The sequence below is a fragment of the Mirounga angustirostris genome, unplaced genomic scaffold, assembly GCF_029215605.1.
Source record: "Mirounga angustirostris isolate CCGP_5_RB_7025 unplaced genomic scaffold, mMirAng1.0.hap1 SCAF_3, whole genome shotgun sequence".
NCBI classification, from domain to species: Eukaryota; Metazoa; Chordata; class Mammalia; order Carnivora; family Phocidae; genus Mirounga; species Mirounga angustirostris.
In genome coordinates, this window is record NW_026991711.1 from 121,487,000 (window position 1) to 121,495,016 (window position 8,017).

Sequence of the window (8,017 nt, forward strand, 5' to 3'; positions counted from 1 at the left end):
ATATAGAATGATTACTTACTTGTGGTTGTTAAAACTTCATTAAGGCAAATAGTTTTTACCTAGTGTCTCTTGGAATATAATAAACATATTTAGGATTGATTTATCTCCTAATCACTCTTATTTTCTATTGTTTCATTTTGGAACACCTCATCCATTCTCTTTTTCATTATGGGGTCAGGTCAAAGTCTTTGCTTTTCATATTTGATGTGCCTTCAGGTAATGGAATTTTCAGTAAATGATATATATAATTAACAGTAAGAAATACATTTGTACTCAAATTCTCTTTTTACACCCCAATCTACCAACAATTTTGCCGATGGGATTTAACAAATACAATGAAGAAACTGATACTCACTTTTTCTGGGTGCAATGTAGCAATATCTTATCAATATCACAGCTAATCCTATCACCTTTTCATTTATGTCTTAAAAAATAAAACTCATAATTATCTATGATTCCTGTTACCATCAGTTTGTTGTTAATAATTGCTTTTCCTGTCTATTGGATACTTTAGATGCTCACTTCTCTTCATTCCTCTATCCAAAACTACAAATGTGATGCTACAAAACTGTAATTACAAGTATGACAATGTCTTTTCAGGCTATCCATAAGGTTATATATCATCCCTCAGGGATTCCCTTTGGGTTCTCTATTATTTGTGAGTGGTAGGACTAGATGGTGGGTCCATCAGGAAGACATGAAATGCCTCAGGAGAGGTATGCAAAGGAGGGGTAGAAGAGATTGAGGGTAATCTTTTTGTTTTAGCATTTTGACATCTGTTAGTCAAGAACTAGGACTCAGGTAGCAGTATTCATGCCAAAGGCAGAGACTCTTTCTAGTACTGATGAAAGGTGTCTCTCTCAGGGTCCTTGAAGAGCAAGGGTCTTGACACACTGCCTTCTAGTTCAAAATCTCAGAAACACTTTCATTCAAGCTGGCCAGATGACAGAGCATAGTGACAGGGATATATGTAGTCAGAAGCATTACCTGAAAACGGGGAAGTCGAAATTGAAATTCAACTCTTGCTCTTATCTCACTCTATGACAGTATTAGTGAGCTCATCTAAAAAGGTAAAAGCAATCAACCATATTCACGTTGAGCCTTGAATCTGTCCCCAAAGTTTTCCTGTGTTTCCTTAGTTTGTTCTCTATCTAACACTCTACATGGACCACAATGTCTATTTCAGATTTCTTTCCTTAGGCCCCTAATCATACGCTCTGCTCTCAGGGGAGACTCTCCTCCTATCTCACAAAATAAAAAGAAACCAGAAAGTGAAGATTGCCTTAAGATCCCATCAGGAGGGGTGCCTGGGTGGCTCAGTCGTTAAGCGTCTGCCTTCGGCTCAGGTCATGATCCCAGGGTCCTGGGATCGAGCCCCGCATCGGGCTCCCTGCTCAGCGGGAGGCCTGCTTCTCCCTCTCCCACTCTCCTTGCTTGTGTTCCCTCTCTTGCCGTGTCTCTCTCTGTCAAATAAATAAATAAAATCTTTAAAGAAAAGATCCCACCAGGAAACCTACAAAATCACCTGCATCTTTTCCACATTTTCCTTCCCCTCTGTGTAAAAATAGAAGGGCTCTTCTTTTTCCCAGGCCACTTACTTACTGGACTCCATTCTACGCTTTCTGACTTCTCAGAGAACCCGTTCTACCCATTTAATGGTCACACGTCTGGAAAACGTTATTTGCATGATAATGTCTCCAGTTTTCATCCTATTGATTCCCCAGTGTCAGTTTGCATTTTCAGAGGAAAATGGGTGGCTCAGTTGGTTAAGCAGCGGACTCTTGATTTCAACTCAGGTCATGATCTCGGGGTGGTGAGATTGAGCCCCATGTTGGGCTCCCCTGCACTCTTTGCAGAGTCTGCTTGGGATTCTCTCTCTCCCTCTCTGTCTGCCCCTCCCCTGCCAAAAAAAAAAAGAAGGTGAGGAGAGCTTTCAGACTGTGATAGCGATACGAGCCCTTGAAAGAGAGAGCATGCAGGGATGAAGGTGGCTTACAAAGAGTCTCAGACTGTGGCATAGTTCTAGGATAGTGTCAAATGAGGCAAATGAGGACACCTCAACCCAAAGTTGCCCAGTTAAGGAATGCCAGGTCTCTCAGGAATGGACCTGCCTTATACCCTCTCTGCTCAGCTATTGGTTGTGAGCAGTCAAAGGGAATTATGACCTCTGCTGCAATGATGGTTAATCTAGAAGGGCAACTCCTGGAGCCATCATTCAGTTCTGTTCCTGCAGCAGGATGCTAGAGTGGGACATTTTCTTGACAACACATTCAGCCTCCTGCAATTTATCAACAGTCATACCCCACCATTTAAATCATTCTCATCCAAGCTTCCAATGGACAAAATCAATGAATTCTTTTCAGTCCTTAATTTTCTTGTCTTTTCCACTGCATTTGACATTGTTGACCACTCCCTCCTTGAAGTTCTCTCCTCTTAACTTCTGTGACACTAGACTGAGAATTTTTCTCTTTAACCTCTCTCTTTTTTTTTTAAGGTTCCTGCTCTGAGAATCACAATTAAAACTCACCTTCCCATGTTTCTAAAATTGGCAAATGTCACTATTATGTACCGTGTTTGATATAAATGACAAACTGCAAAGCTTAAGTCAGTTTGGGCTGCCATAGCAAAATGTCATAAACAGGATGGCCTAAACATATCTGGAGGCTTTGAAGTCCCAGATCAAGGGGCTAGCCACTTCAGTTCCTGTGAGGGTACTTTTCCTGGCTCAGAGATAGCCACCTTCTCTTTGTATCCTAACATGGCTTTTCTTCTGTGCAAGCATGGAGAGAGATAGCTCTCATGTCCCTTCTTCTTATAAGGACAACAGTCCTATCCATACTTCATCAGCACAGTACTTACAATTCTGCCTCTTAAACATCTCAAATCTATTAATTCCTCTCCATCTTCATGGGCTTTCCAAAACTATAAGCCACTTCCCTTTGTGCTTGGATTATTACTATAACCTCTTCCATTGGTTTCTTTGTCATGAGTCTATTCTCACTACAAATTGGGTGATCTTGCTCCAATTTAAATCTGATGAATACCACTATCTTCTTAAAAACCCTTCAAGATCTTTGAGATACAGTTCAAGTAGGGGAGCAGCAGAGGGAGAGGGAGAAGCAGACTCCCCACTGAGCAGGGAGCCTGATGCGGGGCTCTATCCCAGGACCCCAGGATCATGACCTGAGCCAAAGGCTGATGCTTAATTGACTGAGCCACCCAGGCGCCCCATGGAAAGCTCTTTAATGCTTAGCCCCTGTCTACTCCTTCAGCCTCACCTTTGGCATGTCCCATTAGACTCTGCATTCAAGTCAAACAACACTTCTTATAGGTGCTCCCTTATACAATTTTACTTTAGGTCTGGCTGGATCTATTTTTCTCTAACTCCAAATTTGACCAAATCTTACCCATTTTTCAGAGACGATCTGGGAAACCTTCCCCAAGTCTGTGAGTCCAGATTTGATATTTGTTTCCCATGATCTGAGAATACTGTATTCTACTATAACTATACTGCAACTGTCCAATTTCTCTCCTTTGCTAGTTATGGAAACATGAAGATTGGAATTACATCTGTTCTGTGCATCATAACAACACTTAAGACATAATAGTCATAAATATGCCCAGTAGCCATTTTAACAACATGATCTTGGAGCTATTGTCTTCTCCTTCTTATCACTCACCACACATAGATTCAATTGTTTGAGGTGGGAATCAGAACACCTGAGTGAAAGCCCTCACTGTACTATTAATTAGCTGCAAAGCCTTGAGCTAATCTTTTTAGCCCTAGTTTCTTCATTTCAGGGTGTGTTCTCCATGTGAGTGTTGTCCTCCAAGTGAGCTTCTCTCAGCAACTAGTTGAATTCTACTGGATTAGATAACTGGTAAGATCCACCCCAGCTCTAAAGTATATTTTTGCTTGGCTAGAAAGTATTGAGTGAGTTAGATGATATGTGTATGGAATAACATCACTCAATTATATTAAACACTTTTTAAATTATAATTTCCTTTTTAATATAGTCTGCTTTTATTAATCCAACACTCAGGAATCATTCCCCCCAGTTTCAGTTCTATGTTGACTTCATATGGACAGGATATGTCCTGCACTTTTAGTGTCACTTCTCAACTATTCTCAAAACCAGCCAGCTTACCAACTGGCCAGTGTTCTAGAGGTCTGCCTGTGACACCTTCATGTCTCTTCCTTGGCTTTCTCATCTGTAAAATGGGGATTGCAATAATACTTATAAGGGTTTTTTTGTAGCGAATTAAATGAGTTAATTTTTGTAAAGTGCCCGGCACACATTAAACTTTATATAATGCCATTAATTATTATTATGGTAAGGGATCAAACCATTTTCCATTTACCCTGATTTGATGTTTGGATTAATCATCCATCCTCACAAGTACAATGAACTTTCAACAGATTCTTTTTGTCTCCAGGCCTTTAAATATTTCTCTAGCTTGTGAGATACCACAAACCTTCAACTTCTGCTTAATAACAACGTTGGGCTTCCCTTTTCTCTCTGAGTAAGCAATTTTTTGTTACCAAAACAAAATGAAACAAAAGAAAAACACACCCTAATTATTTTTCTTTTTTGTTTCCAATTTGTGTCCCTTGTCAATTCTTCCTTGTACCTCACTATCCTTCTCCCTCTGCCACCTGAGTATGAAGCATCTTATACCTTAAGTAAAATAAGATGAGGGGAGCCTGGGTGGCTCAGTCAGTTGAGTGCCTGACTCTTGATTTCAGCTCAGGTCATGATTTCATGGTTCTGGGATCGAGCCCCGCGCTGGGCTCCCTGCTCAGTGTGGAGCCTGCCTGAGGATTCTCTCTCTCTCTCTCCCTCTCTTAATCTCTCTCTCGCTCGCTTAAATAAATAAATAAATAAATAAGTCTTTAAAAAACATACCACGAGTATTTTCCTGGAACTGGCATTATGTTCTTGTATGTACATTGCAATGACCATGGCCTCAAATCAAATGAGTTCTTTCAAATCCATCACAACTTTAAGGGAGAGGATGTTTTACTGTGATAAACATTTAGTAATAATTACATGGGAATTTCAGGACTCCTAGGGACAGAATATAAACCTTCCTACTGAAAAATTGTTCCCTACCATCACGCAGAAGTTTCACAAAGCTTACTTCTTCTGAGGTGAAGACTATAGTACCCAACATCTCAAAGGAGAAAACAGGGAGGCTTGTTTTATACCCTACCTAGTTTGTAGAATCAGAGGAATTTAGCAGAAAAGACCAGATAAATTCAATACTCCCTTCTATTCTCACCTCCGCCTGTCCTTACTCCCATTGCTACCCCAGGCAATATGGCATGAAAAGGCTCAGCAAGAAATATTCATTTGTAAAAGAAAAACAAATCATTATAGCAACACTCACTGGTCATTCTGTAGCAAATGTGCAATGCTCAGATTTTGTATTTTCCTGAAATAACATGCACATTTTAGGCATGAAATTATGATTGTTTGACTGTGAAATGCTGCACCCAAACACCATGTGGCTTTTAGCAGCATATCATCATATCAAGAACTATTTTTACCCTTTGGCGATTTTTCCTGCCTTGGCTCCGAGAGCTAGTCCATACGGTATTTGTATGTGGCATCAGTGGCAGAGATTTTTTAGAAGAGTAGATTTCTTATGTAGTACCATGTCCCAATGATAGCACAGAATCTAAAGTAGAAATTAAAATAACCTGCTTTCAGGTTCAACTGGCAAGAAATAAAGTCATAGTGAATATGAAAGAGGGAGGAACAAAGATGAGCGAGGAATTGAAGCTTACTGCTCTGTTCTTATTTCTCTTAAAAATTGCTGTACATGCCTACCAAGTTTTAGGAATAATTATAGTATATTTAAAATGTGTAGTCTGTATTTCTTCCCCGTTGAATTTGAATACTCATGGCAATGAACTTTGTCCAGCATCCCATCTGAGAAAAGCAGACAGAAATCCTTAGAACCTCAATGTATTTGCTGCCTTTCAGAAGCTTGGGCAGAAGAAAAGAGCAACTTCGTAAAAGATTTAAGCACATATTGGTCCCCTTCCAGGACGCAGACATGAAGCCATATAAGAAATATTTTGAAAAGACAACCAAAATTAGCCAAACTCTTTAAACTTCCAAAATGCTTGGAGCAAAAGTCTGTTTTAGTTTAATCCAAATTAGTTTGCAGACTTAACTAGAAAGAGAAGCTATAGGAAAATATGAGCTGGCTTAACGTTTGTGTCTTGTCTACAACTACAAAGTGGGCTTTTGTCTCTTGAAGAGACAGATCTGGTTATAGGGGTTTCCAAATTTATGATGACATAAAGGTATGGTGATCCTGAGCCTAGACTCTTAGATTCAAAAGCTCCATATACATTGAGCATAAGACAAAGCTATGCTAATTCATATAACATTTCTACCAGCCTGTCCAGTCTAAGGAAATAACGGTGTTAGAAAGAGTCAGTAAATCAGCATTATTTTATACTCACCCAATATATATTGCTGTTTGACTTGGCAAGCAGATGTTTCCAGAGCTGCTGAGATCACTTTTTAAGGTTTTCTAGTGTTAATCACATTATCTTCTTTTCATAGTTACTTTTGTAGCTACTTTAAGGAGCTTCCAAGCACTATTCCTTTATAATAAAATGTTCCAGAGTTTCTATACTTAAGCTGAAGCTCAACTTGTCCATGCAACCTAACTTGCTGCATATGTATTGCAAAGAAATTCCATTTTGTCGGTTGATTTATTGTTGTATCAGAAGGAATAAACTCTTGAACCCCAGGGGAGAAAAATTATGCTGCTCCATTCTACTCATGACATTTCAACATAGGCCAAAAAATAACTGGGATTATTTTCTCAAGTGAACAAACTGAAATGCATTTAAAAAAAAAAGCAAAAATTTTTGTCGAGATAAATGGTTTCTAAACCTTTAATTGTAAGAACTGCTCCTTTTTCTGACAATGCTTAAGCTTCATTGTGTAAGTTTATCTTTTCTAGAAAAGCATTGTTTTTTAAAAATTGTCACCAAAAAAAAAAAGCATTTGTTTTTTAAAAATTGTCATCAAAATTAAGAAAGAGGATACTAGGTAAAGACACAAATGTGTGAAGTGATACATCTCTTCTGGCTAATTCTTTGAGTGAAGTTATATCTGCCTGATAATGGGATTTGGCTGAAGCATTGTAACTGTCCTTGTCATTTTCCATTATATACGTTTAAAGCTCCATACATCAATAGTCGTGGCAACAATAATAAAGAATAACCAGTATTACATGTTTGTAGGCTGTGCAGATGCTAACATAAAAGAAAGTAACGTTTCAAGTTCTTAACCCGGACAAGTAGGAACTATGTACGATCCTATGTTAGAGAAGATGAATCTGAGGCTTGGAGAAGTTGAGTGTTTTGCTCAAAATCATAAATCTAGGAGATGGCAGTCAGGATGTTGAATTGATTCGCCTGACTTTTCAGCCCATGCATGAATTTTGACACAACCCTGGGCTGTTTTCCTCCTGCACCAGAAACTAGCCCCCGGGTGGCCAATAAACTAGATCACCAAGATTGTCTTTATTATGATTTTCTTCCAAGTTGCCTTCCTCCTTCATTCCTCTCCCCACACTCCTACTGCCATACAAGGGGGAAATTGCCTCAAAACGTAGCGGGGCTTCAGAAAAGGTATTTTCATGTTTAGCATAGGCTAAGAGAAGTCCGCTTGAGTTATTGTAGCTGATTACCTTGAGTATGATTATCAAACAAAAGAAAGGGACAAGGAACATCAAATGAAAAATGCCTAAATTAAGATTCTCAGTCCCCCCAAATGTAACATATCAAAAAGACTTTTCTAATGAAAACAAACACGGGTCTCAAAAAGAGAATTGTGGTACTTGAAGTTGTTTCAATATGTAATTCAGCTTTATGCTGTGAAGCAACTTACAGTACTCCAATTGTTTTACTTACTCAGCTACATGTAAAATGTGTACTTAGGAATGCTTTATAATAAGATACTCAACAAAGTCAGTCTTATTTAACTGC

At 38.9% G+C, this 8,017-nt stretch overlaps 1 long non-coding RNA gene across 1 annotated transcript in view; it reads right to left on the reverse strand.

The window, feature by feature from the left end:
* The window catches only part of LOC123839393 (uncharacterized), a 32,094-nt gene extending 25,286 nt beyond the window's left edge, over positions 1-6,808 (reverse strand). Inside the window, exon 1 of the long non-coding RNA XR_006789626.3 lies at positions 6,479-6,808. This is a non-coding gene — a long non-coding RNA (uncharacterized LOC123839393). The remainder of the gene's footprint in view (positions 1-6,478) is intronic.
* Between the last annotated feature and the right edge of the window lie 1,209 nt (positions 6,809-8,017).